Source organism: Schistocerca americana, chromosome 2 (assembly GCF_021461395.2).
Source record: "Schistocerca americana isolate TAMUIC-IGC-003095 chromosome 2, iqSchAmer2.1, whole genome shotgun sequence".
NCBI lineage: Eukaryota > Metazoa > Arthropoda > Insecta > Orthoptera > Acrididae > Schistocerca > Schistocerca americana.
In genome coordinates, this window is record NC_060120.1 from 932821680 (window position 1) to 932837748 (window position 16069).

General features: G+C 43.0%; 1 non-coding gene across 1 annotated transcript; it reads left to right on the plus strand.

The window, feature by feature from the left end:
- The first annotated feature begins 13426 nt into the window (after positions 1-13426).
- Positions 13427-13498, plus strand: Trnah-gug. Its single transcript has one exon. It is a non-coding gene; the product is annotated as a tRNA-His (tRNA).
- The last annotated feature ends 2571 nt before the right edge of the window (positions 13499-16069 follow it).

The following is a 16069-nucleotide window of genomic DNA, read 5'->3' on the forward strand; positions in this document are numbered from 1 at the left end:
AAAGTAAACGTAATCTACTGAGTTACAGATCCAGTCCATTGGCATCGAAATGTAGCAGGACATCTGGACAAATACTTTGCTCCAGTGTTGCGAAATATCCGAAATATACTAAAGAACAAAAGAAACTGGTATACTTGCCTAGTACTATGTCGGCCCCGCGACGTGGCCTGGACTCGACTAGTGTCTGAAGTAGTGCTGAAGGGAATTAAAACCATGAATCCTGCAGCGTTGTCCATAAATCCGTAAGAGTACGAGAGGGTGGAGATCTCTTCTGAACAGCATGTTGCAAGGCATCTCAGATATGCTCAATAATATTCATCTCTGGGTAGTTTGGTGGCCAGGGGAAGTGTTTAAACTCAGAAGAGTGTTGCGGGAGCCATTGTGTAGCAATTCTGGACGTGTGGGGTGTTCCATTGTACAGCTGGAATTTCCCAAGTCCATCGGAATGCATAATGGACATGAATGGATGCAGGTGATCAGACAGAATGATTACGTGCGTCTCACCTGTCAAAGTCGTATCTAGACGTATCAGGGGGTCCACATCACTCCAACTGCGCAAGCCCCACGTGATTACAGAGACACCACCAACTTGAACCGTCCCCTGCTGACATGCAGGGTCCATGGATTCATGAGGTTTCCTCCATACCCGTACACATCTACCCACTCGATCCAATTTGAAACGAGACTTGTCCGACCAGGCAACACGTTTCCAGTCATCGACAGTCCAATCTTGGTGTTGACAGACCCAAGCAAGGCGTAAAGTTTTGTGTCGTGCAGTCATCAAGGGTACACGAGTGGACCTTCGGCTCTGAAAGCCCGTATCGATGATGTTCCGTTACATGGTAGCGTCTTAGACCTCCTGGCAACAAACAGACCTGAACCTATCGAATCAGTTAACGTAGAGAAGGTATCAGTGATAATAAGGCTGTGACAGCTTCTTTGACGACGGGTCCTACAAGAAATGTTAAGTAAGGTAGGAAAATATATTTGCTTAGCAAGTGACAGGATAAAAATTTCTGAATATCTCAGCAGTCAGCATCAAATATTCGGTGATGAGGGAGAAGATGTAGAGTGAAAATGGGAAAAAAATGAAAGGGATCGTTCAATATGCTCTAGACAAGTATGTTCCGAGTAGGGTTTTAAGGGAAGGGAAGATCCACCATGGTTTTATAGCCGTGTTAGAAAAGCTCTACATAAACAAAGAGCACTTCATCTCAGATTCAAGAGAAGTAAAACCTAGCAGACGAACAAAATCTGAACGAATGGAAAATAAGCATAAGCAGAGCAATGAGAGAAGTGTTCAATGAGTTTGAAAGTAAGACGTTGTCAATAGACATGAGTAAAAACCCTACGAGATTTTTGTCGTATGTAGAATCAGTAGGTGAGTCAAAATCATCTATTCATTCTCTCAGCAACCACCCCGGCAACAAAACGTAAGATAACAGAGAGAAGGCCTTAATAGTGGATTCGGTCTTCCGAAGTTGTTTCACTGCCAAGGTTCAAATGGTCAAATGCGACTTAACTTCTGAGGTCATCAGTCGTCTAGAACTTAGAACTAATTAAACCTAACTAACCTAAGGACATCACACACATCCATGCCCGAGGCAGGATTCGAACCTACGACCGTAGCGGTCGCTCGGCTCCAGACTGTAGCGCTAGAACCGCACGGTCACTCCGGCCGGCTCACCGCCAAGGATCGTAACACTGTCCCTTCCTTCAATTGTGCGAACGTCGAAATGGCAGCTATTGAGATAACCAATCGCGGAATTGAAAAGCAGCTACAATCGCTTAGTAGTGGAAAGGCGTCAGGACCAGATGATATACACTATGTGATCAAAAGTATCCGGACACCTGGCTAAAATGACTTAAAAGTTCGTGGCGCCCTCCATCGATAATGCTGGAATTCAGTATGGTGTTGGACAACCTTTAACCTTGATGACAGATTCCACTCTCGCAGGCATACGTACGGTCATGTGCTGGAAGGTTTCTTTGGGAATGGCAACCCGTTCTTCACGGAGTGTTGCACTCGGGAGAGGTATTTATGTCGGTCAGTGAGACCTGGCACGAAGCCGGCAATCCAAAACATCCCAAACGTGTTATGTAGGATTCTGATCAATACTCTGTGCAGGCCAGTCCATTACAGGGATGTTATTGTCATGCAACCACTCCGCCACAGGCCGTGCATTATGAACAGGTGCTCGATCGAGTTGAAAGATGCAATCGCCATCCCCGAATTGCTCTTCAACAGTGGGAAGCAATAAGGTGCTTAAAACATCAATGTAGACCTGTGCTTTGATAGTGCCATGCAAAACAACAAGGGGTGCAAGACCTCTCCATGAAAAACACGACCACGCCATAACACCACCGCCTCTGAATTTTGCTTTTGGCACTACACGCGCTGGAAGATGACTTTCACCGGGCATTCGCCATACCCACACCCTGCCATCGGATCATCACAATGTGCACAGTGATTCGTCGCTCCACACAACATTTTTCCACTGTTCAATCGTCCAATGTTTACGCTCCTTACATCACGCGAGGCGTCGTTTGGCATTTACAGGTGTGATGTGAGGCTTATGAGCAGCCCCTTGACCATGAAATCCAAGTTTTCTCACCCATCGACGGTCATAGTACTTTCAGTGGATCCTGATGCAGTTTGGAATTCCTGTGTGATGGTCTGGGTAAATGTCTGCCTATTTACACACTGCGACCATCTTCAACTTTCGGCAGTCAACAGACGAGGCCAGCCTGTACGTTTTCGTGCTGTACGTGTCCCTTCACGTTTCCACTTCGCTATCACATCGGAAACAATGGACCTAGAGATGTTTAGGAGCGTGAAAGTCTCGCGTACAGACGTATGACACAAGTGACACCCAATCACCTGACCGCGTTCGAAGTTCGTTAGTTCCGCGGAGCGCCCCATTCACGATATCTGACTACTGAGGTCGCTGATACGGAGTACCTGGCAGCACAATGCCCCTAATATGAAAAATGAATGTTTTTAAGTGTGTTCGGATACTTTTTATCACATAGTGTACCTATAAGTTTCTATAAAGATTATGAGAAAGAATTTGCTCCCCTTCTAGCAGTAATTTATCGTAGACCGCTTGAGCAACGAAAGGTACCTAACGACGGGGATAAAGCGCAGGTTATTCTCGTTTTTAAGAAAGACTGTTGGACAGATCCACACAATTATAGACCTATATCGATGACAACAATCTGTTATAGAATTATGGAACATGTTTTATGCTCAAGAAATGTAACATTTTGGGAAAATGAACATCTTTTCTATAACAATCAACACGTATCTGGCAAACAGAGGTCCTACGAAACTCAGCTCGCTCTGTTCCTCCATGAGATCCACAGTGCAGTGGAGAACGGCACTCTGGTTGATGCCGTGTTCATTGATTTCAGTAACGCATTTGAGACCGTCCCGCATTGCAGTTTAATGAAAAAAATACGAGCTTACGGGGTGTCGGAGCAGACTTGCGACTGGATTCAAGACTTTATCGGAGATAGAACTCAACATGTCGCACTTAACGGAACAAAATCGACAGACGTAAAGGTAATATCCGGAGTACCACATGGAAGTGTGATAGTACCGTTGCTATTTACAGTACCGGTATATATAAATGATCTAGTAAAAAGCGACGGATGCTCTTTAAGGCTATTCACAGATCATACAGTTGTCAATACCTAAGTAGTAACGCCAGAAGTAACAGAACGCCGTACAGAAAATTGATGAATGGTGCAGGCTCTGGCAGTTGACCCTGAACGTAAATAAATGTAACATACTGCGAATACATAGGAAAAGAAATCCACTACTGTACATGTACACTATTGACGACAAACAATTGGAGACAGCGTTTGCAGTGACCTTAAGAGGAATGGTCACAGATAGTGGGGAAAGAAGATACCAGACTCAGAATCATCGGAAGAATCTGAAGGAAAGGCAACTTGTCCATGAAAGAAGTGACTTTTAAGGCATTTGTTTGCCAGATTCTTGAGTATTGTTGATCTATATGGGATCCCTATCAGGTAGGACTGATGGAGGAGATAGAGAAGGTCCAACGAAGAGCGGCTCGTTTCGTCGCGGGATCGTTTAGCTGGCGAGAGAGCGTTACGGAGATGCTAAACAAACTCCACTGGCAGACGTTACAAGAGAGACGTTGTGCATCACGGAGATATTTACTATTGAAATTTCGGGACATTACTTTTCAGTAGTAGTCAGACAACATATTACTTCTCCCCACATACATCTCGCGTTCAAGAAATTAAGCCCATTGCAGAGGATTACCGACAATCATTCTTCCCACGCACTATAGGCGAGTGGAACAGGGTTGGAGGGATCAGATATTGGTACCGAAAGTACCCTCCGCCACACACCATAAGCTGGCTTGCGGAGTATGATTTAGACCTAAATGGTTCGCACGCTGACACTTGTTCATGGCCCAGCATTGAAATCTGTAGCAATTTGCTGAAGTGTTGCTCTTCTGTCACGTTGAACGATTATCTTCAATCGTCGTTGGTCCCGATCTGGCAGGATCTCTTTCGGCCACAGCGATTTCGGAGAGTTGATATTTTACCGGTTTCCTGATAGTCAGGGTACATTCGTGAAACGGTCGTACGGGAAAATTCCCACTTCATCGCTACCTCGGAGCTGTTGTGTCCCATCACTCGTGCGCCTAGTATAATACGACGTTCAAACTCACTTAAATCTTGATAACTGCCATTGTAGCAGCAGTAACCGATCTAACAAGCGTGCCAGACACTCGCTATCGTGTATAGACGTCGCCAACGGCAGCGCCATATTCTGCCTGTTTACATATCTCTGTATTTGAATACGTATGCCTATACCAGTTTCTCTGGCGCTTCAGCGTATATTACCTATGGATATCAAACCAGCTTGAATTTCGAGAGCCTCACTCTGGTGAGAAACTGCTGGCACTTTATTCAAACGAGGTACTGCGTACAGTGGCTCTCAAATTGATTCTGTATTTACAGACTTCCAAAAAGCCTTTTGGTATCATTTCTCATCAGTGGCTTTCATTCGCATTGGGTTTCCTATGGACTATCGTCTCAGTTGTATTACTTAAATCGTGAGTTCCTATCTGAAAAGTCAGAGTTCGCAGTAACTAACGGGACGTCAACCTAGTGATTCTGAAGTGACGAGTGTGATTCCGCAAGTAAAGTGATGTAGACGTTTGTGTGTGTGTGTGTGTGTGTGTGTGTGTGTGTGTGTGTGTGTGTGTGTGTGTTTCCCTTAATGAGCGCAGTTAGACTAAGCTACATGGCCAATTCCTTTTTCTGCCTTCGTTGCTGCCAAAACTTCACTCATTCGCTCGCTGTGTTTCTGTTTCCGGTCCTCTGTCCATGGTTCTTGTGGGCTTCGTGTCTTCGGCTGCACTTTGGTTGCCTTTTTGGTTGCTCATATTTCTTTCATCTTCCGGCTGTGATATTGCTTGCGTTCTTCAGTCCATTTTAATCCTGTTCGTTTGACACAGTGTATTTCCTGTTATTTACTTTTCTTAATGATATTTCTGAATTTTATTCAAATGGTTCAAATGGCTCTGAGCGCTATGGGACTTAACATCTGAGTTCATCAGTCCCCTAGAACTTAGAACTAGTTAAACCTAACTAACCTAAGGTCACCACACACATCCATGCCCGAGGCAGGATTCGAACCTGCGACCGTAGCGGTCGCGCGATTCCAGACTGTAGCGCCTAGAACCGGCCACTCCGGCCGGCGCTCTGAATTTTATTCTGTCGTTTATTGTGTCTGGTGTGATGTTGAGTTGGTTCAGGTCTTTTTTTACCTCTCCCACACATTTTTTGTTTCAACCGGTTACCCAGTCAAAGATCTGGTTGGTCTGTCTGCGTGATTGCATTCTGTATAGGTGTCCATAGAATTGTAGTCTGCGTTTTCTAATCATTTCTGTAATTGTCTCCGTATGTTTGTATAGTTCCTCTGTAGGTTTCTTGATCCATATTCCAGTGCTGTTAGTTGCGCCAAATATTTTCCTAAGTATTTTTCGTTCTGCTTTTTATATTTTTTGATACGTGTATTCCCTAGTATTATTGTGATCTCTGCTGCATACAGTGCTTCGGGGAGCACGACCGTTTCGTAGTGGCGTAATCTGCCTTTTTGTGAGATAGACTTTTTGTTGTAATGATTCCGCACTACTTTGTATCCCTTGCCCAGTTTAGTTTTTCTTTCTTCGTTTGAGTCTCTGTTATTTCCGCTCATTTGTAATGTTTCACCGAGGTGTTTGAAGTTTGCCGTTTTGTAAATCGTGCCGTACTTTGTGTTCAGAGATGAGAATTTCTTTGTGCTCATAAACTGTGTCTTTTCGTAAGAGATCTGTAGTCCAGTTTTGGAAGCGATTTCGTGTAGTTTTTCAATAGCTGCTTTTGTTTCGTTTATACCTTTCGTAACAATCACTAAATCGTATGCAAAATCCAGGTATTTAATCTGTAGGTTTCCTAAGGTTATTCCCTGTTGTGATATTTCCCATTATTTTATTACCTTATCTAACACTAGATTGAAAAGGCCTTGTCGGACACCTGTGCGAATTTTAAAGGGCTCTGATAGTTCCCCACAGAACTTTACTTTGGAGGTCGTGTTGTTCAAGGTTTGTTCTATGATAGTCCGTGTTTTGTTGCCTACTTTGTATTCAGCTAGAATTTGGAAGAGAGTTTTCCGCTCGATGGAGTCGTACGCTTTTTCGAAGTCGACAGAGGTAATGATCAGGTTCTGTTTGTGTTGTAAAATCATGTTAGTAGACAAGCAGAACATTTGTATTAGAGATGTGGCAGTTAATACTGCTCGCTAGTAAACTCCTAAGAAGAGCAAAACGAAGTGCTAAATGATGTTGAAAATATATCAACATGGTGCAAAACGTGGCAGTGGAACCTCAACAATAAAATGTGGGAGTTTCTCCACAGGATTACTAAGAAGGTTTCGTCAATTTTCAGGAAATCGATAAGTAAATCAAATCTGAGGGTTATAGATCTAACGAAAGTCCTGCTGGTTACAAATGGTTCAAATGGCTCTGAGCACTATGGGACTCAACTGCTGAGGTCATTAGTCCCCTAGAACTTAGAACTAGTTAAACCTAACTAACCTAAGGACATCACAAACATCCATGCCCGAGGCAGGATTCGAACCTGCGACCGTAGCGGTCTCGCGGTTCCAGACTGCAGCGCCTTTAACCGCACGGCCACTTCGGCCGGCCTGCTGGTTACAAATATAAATAACGTAACTGAGAAACTTCACGTGCTGTGGCGAGGGTGAAACAAATGTTGCGTTGTTGACACAACTATTAGAAGACCCAGGAAGTCTACTAAGGAGACAGCAAGCACTATGGCTGTTCGATGTCTTCTGAAATGTTGCTGAGCACTGAGCGATCATTACTCGACGGGACTGACGGAGGACATCGACAACGTTGAAAGAAGGCAGCTGATTTTGTAGTACAGCTAATTAGAGGAGAGAGTGTCGCGGACGATTTTCTTTCTCTTCCCTGTGAGATTAGAGGGGAGAGGGTGCACGGCGACGAGTTGGGGACGCAATATTATAACAAACGGTGTTCTAATGCGGCACATTACTTCGATGACATTTCAATCACCATCTTTCTCCTCCGAAAGCAAACAGTTTTTGTTGCCACCAGTGTACAAAGGATGATATTGCGACTGTAAAACATAAGAGAATTTATAACTCGATGTCGCTGTGGCTCCCTTCTGTCTGTCATGAACGTCTTGCTTGACTGTCCACTTTTAGCTGCTCTGCGGCGGACTTTTCATCTTCCCAGCACTCTACCTTCGGTGTTGGGCGGCAGTGCCTCAACGGCAGATTTAGTTTCACGTTTTATTCGTGAAGGGGGTTTTTATCGTACCATCTAAGGGCGGGCGTTTCGCCTTCTCTCTGGGGCGTCCAGCTACCCTCCCTCCATTTTAGCTCTGTCATCCTTTCTTTGCGTTTGTTTTCCTTGGTGTTCGTGTTTTACCTACATGTGTTCATCTCGCCTTGTCTTTTTTGGGGTGGACATATTAATGTGTTGCAGAATGGCTGGCTCACCCTGTTTTATTCTTGTGATCAGCCAGCCTAGACCATCTGCTCTATGGTTTTCATACAATTTTCTACTTTTCATTGTGGTATATGTTTTCCCCGGTTTTTGTTTGTCCCATTCATTTTCTTGTTCCGCATTCATTTTCCTCCTTTGCCTATACCAAATGTACTTTGGGAGTTGTTTTACCCTGAGCCTTGTTTGCGTCTGGAGTTAGGTCCCTTTATCCGTCAAACCAACCAACGAACCGAACGGCTGATGGGATGGAGACCGATGCAAGTGAACCAACAGTAACAGGCCAACAAACTCCCCGCCTCCCTCGCATGGGATGACCCAGCACGACCGCAGTGCATAGCTCTGCCTCTGCTACTCCTTTTGACGTAAATACCTGTACTTTCTCTCCTGGCATCAGTATAAGCGCGGCAAGAAGAAATACAGATCAGGACGTCTGTTGCAGTGGCTAGCGCGGAGAGATCAACAGGAGACAGAGTCATTGCTCTCGCTGGAGAAGGTGGATGTTCCATCAGAGAAGCTGGCAGAAGGTACTGTGTGCCACATACCATTGCAACGAGATGGTGGAGGAATTACCTTGAAAGAGGTACTACCAACAGAGCTCCTGGCTCGGGCAGATAGAGAGCTCGCTGCAGGAGGACACGGAGCTAGTGTCTAAGAGCAGAGAAAATTATTTTCTGATCATGAAGCAGTTTTGGTGGGAGACCAACTTCCCAGCCTCCACTGACACGATTCGCCTAAGGCCGAGGGATTCTAGAATGCACCCACGAAGGTCCGCCGTGAAACAAGAGCTCAGCGAAGACAACATTTTATACCGGCTGGCATTTGCGAAGTTCCATCTGAGTGCGTTGTAAGAAACCATCATTTTCACTGACTTGAAAGTGTTTTCCACCAGTAACGATGGTCTGTTTGTATCCTGTTGGGGATGGATTTGTGTGAGAGGAGCAGGAATTCTTCGCAGAATAGCAGAAGGTCTCGACAGCGAGCAGCACGCCCACATATTGGAAAATGCGATGCTTCCCTCAATGCGGACGCTGTCCGGAAGGGCGCTTCACATTGAAAGAAGACCATACCCCGTTCACTAGTCTGCATTCGTTCAGCAGCAGCTTTCCACGATTACCGTCAACATCACAGACTGGCCGCCAAGGGCTGCTGATATGAACCCTATGGAAAACATGTGGGCTCAGTCGCCAGAACATAAAAAGAGAACTGGCCACGAAACCAACCAACTACAGCTGACGCTCTTTGGGACTGCATTCTTGAAGCTTGGGAGGAAGTTTCTTCTTCTGGCTGTTACATCCGACGGCTTATAGATTCTATGCCAAGAAGCATGATAGAAGTGCAAAATAATTTGGGATTTTGGATAGAATATTAGTCCTTAAAACGTTTTGTTATGTCGTTTTTTACTTTATTTTTCCGCTCTGAGGGCCAGTGGAAGATCACTTGGCAACAGATAAAATAAACTTTGAGTTAGTTTTCCTTTCAGTTGCCTTTTTAAATGAGGTGAGTTTCTTTTGAATATACGGTTTGTTACATATTATATTTTTATTTCATTTATATCCTGTCTAGATACTTACAAAGTAATTATTTTAGATATACTCTTTAAAAGTGTTTTGTGTTATTTCAAATACATCTCTCTCTTCACCTCCGTCCATTAATACACCCTCTGTCCTCCAAACATTATGCAAACGATTTCGTCTTGCCTTTATTTATTGTTAATTTCTCCTCGTTTGTCTCTCTCTCTCTCTCTCTCACACACACACACACACACACACACACACATACACACTCCCACTCACACTGTCTCTCGCCTCTCCTACATTATCAACTCAATTGCCCTTCTACTCCATTTTCCCCTTGAAATTATACATTCCTGTTTAATTTCTGCTTTCTTTACTGTCCTCTATCATTCCTCTTAAAACATATGAACCGTATTCCTTTTCCCTTACCCACAATCCATTCCTCGTTCTCAAAACATTTCTTGTTTTTCTCCTCGTTCTAAGATAAAACGAATTGTGGCATATGTATAAATGAAGAATACTTCGCAAGCTTTTCACTGTTTTATTTTGCACTTCTGCACTCCTGTCCATTCCTAGATCCCTCCCTCCTTCTTGCTGCCACTCCCTTGATATCTGTATCCACATCTACATGAATACTCTGCAGTTCACATTAAGTCCTTATCAGGGTTTCTTTGAACCACTGTCGCACTATTTCCCTACCGTTCCACTTTCAAAAAGCGCGTGGAAATAACGAACAACTAAATCTTGCTGTACAAATACTGACGTCTCTTCTCACAATGGTATGTCTCCTGTGTATGTCGGGGTAAACAAAATATCGTGGCATTTAGCGGAGGAGGGTGATGACTGGAATTTAGTTGCAACACCTCGCCGCAATGTGAAACGCCTACGTTTCAGTGATTTCCATGCCAACTCAATAACCACATCCATGACAAAATCTCCCCTATCTGGCGATAACAGAAAACGAGCTACTTTTTTGATGTCTTCCCTAAGTACTACCTCGTAGGGATCCTACACCGCGCAGGAATACTCACGAAGAGGACGGCCAAGTGTTTTGTAAGCGGCCACTTTAATCGAATTCTTACATCTTCTGCCTATTCTACTAATAAAACGAGGTCTTCAGGTTTCCTTCCCCACAATATTTTGAGATGTGATGGCTCCAATTTTAGTTGCTTATGATCGTTCGTAGCTCCTACAAACTTAGTTGAATCAACAACTTTTAATGTGACTGATTTATTGTGTAAGCGAACTTGAACGGAATTGGTTTGGTATTCACGTGGAGAGGATCACACATTTTGTTGTTTAGGTTCAGTAGTCACGTTTTGCACTATGAAGATATATTTTCTACATTATTTGGCAATTTTTTTTGAGAAGTTTTTTAGATGGCAGCATTACCTACCACAAATCTAAGACAGATGTTCCGATTGTCTGAAATAGCGGAAGTTCCACATCACTTTACATGAAGAATCACACTCGTACACTCATCACTTCCGGTTCACTAGGTAATATCCAGTCAATTAATCAAAACTATGACTTTTGAGACAAGAACTCACGAATCCAGTGCACAACTGATACGATGGTCCATAGGAAAGCAATGTGATTGGAAGCCGTTGTTGTTTTTGTTGGTTTGATGCAACTGTCCACGTTACTCTATCCTGTGCAAGCTTCTACATCTCCGAATAACTACTGCAACCTACATCCTTCTGAATCTGTTCAGTGCATTCATCTCGTGGTCTCCCTGTACGATTTTTAGCCTTCACGCTTCCCTCCAATATTAAATTGGTAATCCCTTGATGCCTCAGAACATGTCCTACCAACCGATTCCTTCTTCTAGTCGTGCCACAAATTCCTCTTCTCCGCAATTCTACTCAGTGCCTCCTCATTAGTTACGTGATCTACCCATTTGATCTTCAGCATTCTTCCGCAGCACCACATTTCGAAAGCTTCTGTTCTCTTCTCGTCTAAACAATTTATCGTCCATGTTTCACTTCCATTCAGACAAATACTTTCATAAAAGACTTCCTGACACTTAAATCTGTACTCGATGTTGACAAATTTTTCTTCTTCAGAAAGGCTTTCCTTGCCATTGCCAGTCTACATTTTTTATCCTCTCTGCTTGGACCATCATCAGTTATTTTGCTCTCTAAGTGGCAAAACTCATCTACTACTTTACGTTTTTTATCTTCTAACCTAATTACCTCAGTGTCACCTGCCTTAATTCGGCTGCATTCTATTATCCTCGTTTTACTTTTGTTAATGTTCATCTTATAGCACCCTTTCAAGACATTGTCCATTCCGTTCAATTGGTCTTCCCGGTCTTTTGCTGTCTCTGACAGAATTACAATGTCATCGGCGAACCTCAAAGCTTTTATTTCTTCTCCATGGATTGTAATTCCTACTCCAAATTATTCTTTTGTTTCCTTTACTGCTTGCTCAATATGCAGATTAAATAACATCAGGGATAGGCTACAACCCTGTCTCACTCCCTTTCCAACCACTGCTTCACTTTCATGCCCCTCGACTCGTATAACTGACATGTGGTTTCTCTATGAATTGTAAATAGCGTTTCACTCCCTGTATTTGACCCCTGCCACCTTCAGAATTTGAAAGAAAGTATTCGAGACAACATTGTTAAAAGATTTCTCTAAGTCTACAAATGCTAGAAACGTAGGTTTCCCTTTCTTTAATCTATCTTCTAAGATACATCGTAGGGTGAGTATTGCGTCACATGTTCCAACTTTTCTATGGAATCCAAACTGTTCTTCCCCGAGGTCGGGCTCTACCAGTTTTTTTCATTCGTCCGTAAAGAACTCGTGTTAGTATTTTGCAGCCGCGACTTATTGAATTGATAGTTCGGTAATTTTTACACCGGTCGACATCTGCTTTCATTGGGATTGGAATTATTATATTCTTCTTGAAGTCTGAGGATATTTCACCTGTCTCATACATCTCGCTCACCAGACGGTGTCATGTCTGGCTCTCCCAAGGCTATCAGTAGTTCTAATGAAATGTTGTCTACTACTGTTTCAACTTATGCCTTTCAGTGCTCTGTCAAATTCTGCACGCAGTATCATTTCTCCCGTTTCATCTTCACCCACGTCTTCTTCCATTTCCATAACATTGCTCTCTAGTACATCGCGCATGTATAAAACCACTATATAATCCTTCCATCTTTCTGCTTTCATTTGATTGCTTCGATCTGGCATTCCATCTGAGTTCTTGATATTCATACAGCTGTTTTTTTTTTTTTTTTCTCCGAAGGTCCCTTTAATTTTCCTGTCGGCAGTATCTACATTACCCAAGTGATGTATGCCTCGAAATTCTTACATTTGTCCTCTAGCCATCCCTGCTTAGTCATTTTGCACTTCTTGCCGATCTCATTTTTGAGACGTTTGTAGTCCGCCTCGCCTCCTTTCATCAATTACGTTCAGTATATCTTCTGTTACTCAAGAATTACTACTAGCCCCCGACTAGTTATCTACTTGATTCTCAGCTGCCTTCACTATTTCATCTCTCAAAGCTACCCATTCGCCCATGCGCAATCCGAATCGAAATGCTACTCTTACGAACCGTGGTCTGTATATAACGAGAAATGATACAGGATGCAGTAATCGCTGTACTTCTACAGGTATATTACTGTTTCAGCTATCAAATGTGAAACGTTTCTTACCCGTTTTAATCAAATTAGTTAAATACACCCGAAATTACGTTCCATGTATACTTTACAATGGATAGATGGAGAAAGCTGAGCCGGCGTTCTAGCGGAACAGAATGACGTCAGCAACTCTGCGGCAGCTGACAGAAGAGCAAAGTACACCCACGCCGAGTTCACCAGCCGTGATAGTCTAGTGGTTAGGACATTGCGTTGTGGCCGCAAGAACCCAGGTTCGAATCCTGGTCACGGCAAAAGGTTAATATTTTAACGAAGAATGGCGCACCTGCACTGAACTACTTCTTTGATGCATTACTTTCATTAGCAACTGATTTTGGTTTTGTTCAAATCGATTCGATGCTATTGGATTTCCGAAATGATTCTGGCAAATTTTCTCAAAATTGGCTCTTAATCAAAATGCGTACAAGTGAGTCTAAGTTATGGCACAGGATCCGTGATTTCGTGCAGGAAGGGCGGACTACGTACTAAACGATGGGAACTGGTCAACCAAAACTGTGTCTGGGGTTTCACAAGGGATAGCGATATGTTCTTTACTGTTCCTGATATGTATAAACGAATCGGAAGACAATCTCAGTAGCCTTCTTAGAGCGGTGGAAAATGAGATTGGCGGTAAGTGCAAAATAGCAAAGCAGAAATGACTAAAGAGGAATCGCAAAACTGTAAAACCGTGAATGACTATGGGAAAGATAGATGTTGTCTATACAAAAATTAAAGAGACTTCTGGAGCTAAGAACAGCAACTATACCAACAGTAACAGCTCAGGTGGCAAACTGGTACTTAGCAAAGAAGGGAAGGCTGAAAGGTGAACTGAATATACAAATGCTAGAAATGCTAGAAACGTAGGTTTGCCCTTCTTTAATCTATCTTCTAAGATACATCGTAGGGTCAGTATTGCCTCACTTGTCCCAACTTTTCTACGGAATCCAAACTGGTCTTCTACCAGTTTTTCCATTCGTCCGTAAAGAATTCTTGTCAGTATTTTGCAGCCTCGACTTATTAAACTGGTAGTTCGCTAATTTTCACATCTGTCGACACCTGCTCTCTTTGGAATGGAATTATTATATTCTTCTTGAAGTTTGAGAATATTTCTCCTGTCTCATACATCTCGCTCACCAGATGGAAGAGTTTTGTCTTGGCTGGCTCTCCCAAGGCTATCAGTAGCTCTAATGAAATGTCTACTCCCGGGGCCTTGTTTCTACTTGTGTCTTTCAGTCCTCTGTCAAGTTCTTCATACAGTATCAGATCTCCCATTTCATCTTCATCTACGGCCTCTTCCATTTCCATAATATTGCGCTCTAGTACATCGACCTTGTATGAACCCTCTATATACTCCTTCCACCTTTCTGCTTTCCCTTCTTTGCTTAGAACTGGGTTTCCATCTGAGCTCTTGATATTCATACAAGTGGTTCTCTTTTCTCCAAAGGTCCCTTTAATTTTCCTGTAGGAAGTATCTATCTTACCCCTAGTGAGATAAGCCTCTACATCCTTACATTTGTTCTCTAGCCATCCCTGCTTAGTCATTTTGCACTTCCTGTCGATCTCATTTTTGAGACGTTTGTATTCCTTTTCGCCTGCTTCATTTAATGTATTTTTATATTTTCTCCTTTCATTAATCAAATTCGGTATGTCTTGTGTTACCAAAGGATTTCTACTAGCCCTCGTCTTCTTATCTACTTGATTCTCTGCTGCCTTCACTGTTTAATCTCTCAAAGCTACCCATTCTTCTTCTACTGAATTTCTTTCCGCCGTTCTTGTCAATCGTTCCGTCATGCTCTCTCTGAAACTCACTGCAACCTCTAGTTCGTTCAGTTTATCCGGGTCCCATCTCCTTAAATTCCTATCTGTTTGCAGTTTCTTCAGTTCTAATCTACAGTTGATAACCAATAAATTGCGGTCAGAGTCCACATCGGCCCCTGGAAATGTCTTATATTTATGGCTCTTAAATCTCTCTTAGACCCTTACATAATCTGTCGGAAACCTTCCAGTGTCTCCAGGGGAAGCCGCTTAGGAGGAATGATATGAAAGGCCTTTTTGGAACTCTACAAATAGAGAACCAATCTGAGAGCCGCTGTACGCAGTACGCCGTACGAATAAAGCGCCAGCAGCTGCGCCTCACAAAAGTGATGCTTTCTAAATACGTTCTGGTCTGATGTCAGTAGGTAATATATTGGGGGGTATTTCATGACACTGGAACGAAGTGTTTGTTCACACATTCTGCTACGTTTTGTATGTGAATGAAATGCATCTGTAACTCAGTGGTTTACGTTTATTTTCTGTCATGTGTATTGCAGTGGCCTGCTCAACTATCCACTTCACTCTCACCATAAATACTAGAATACTCCTGATGAGGTCGTAGGAAAAGTAATTAAGCCGCTGCATTGTTGACGCGCAAGATGCACTCCTAAATTGTTAGCTCACTCAAGAAAGACGTCGTCTGTAGAAACATTACTGCTATGATAGGGTCATGACAACAAAGTTGAACATGTCTGGTGACGATTTGATACTTTTGTTACTTCCTGGAATGATAGAGAATTGTCTTGCAAGATTCGCTTGATATATTTGTAGTATACCAATCAAATATTGTGAATGAATTCCACTTTGGTGTGTCATCGACTTTTGAAATACATGTTTACAAACAGAGGCGAATACTTTCACGCAACAACTACAATTAATCTCGTTGTTTATATTGTAATTTATCTGTATCAATCATCACAAGGGCAATGGAGAGGCGATGAAGGCTTCAGTTGGCCGTTTGCTTCATGGAAATGTCGACGCATTGTAAAGAGTTAGAGGCAGTAGCTCTT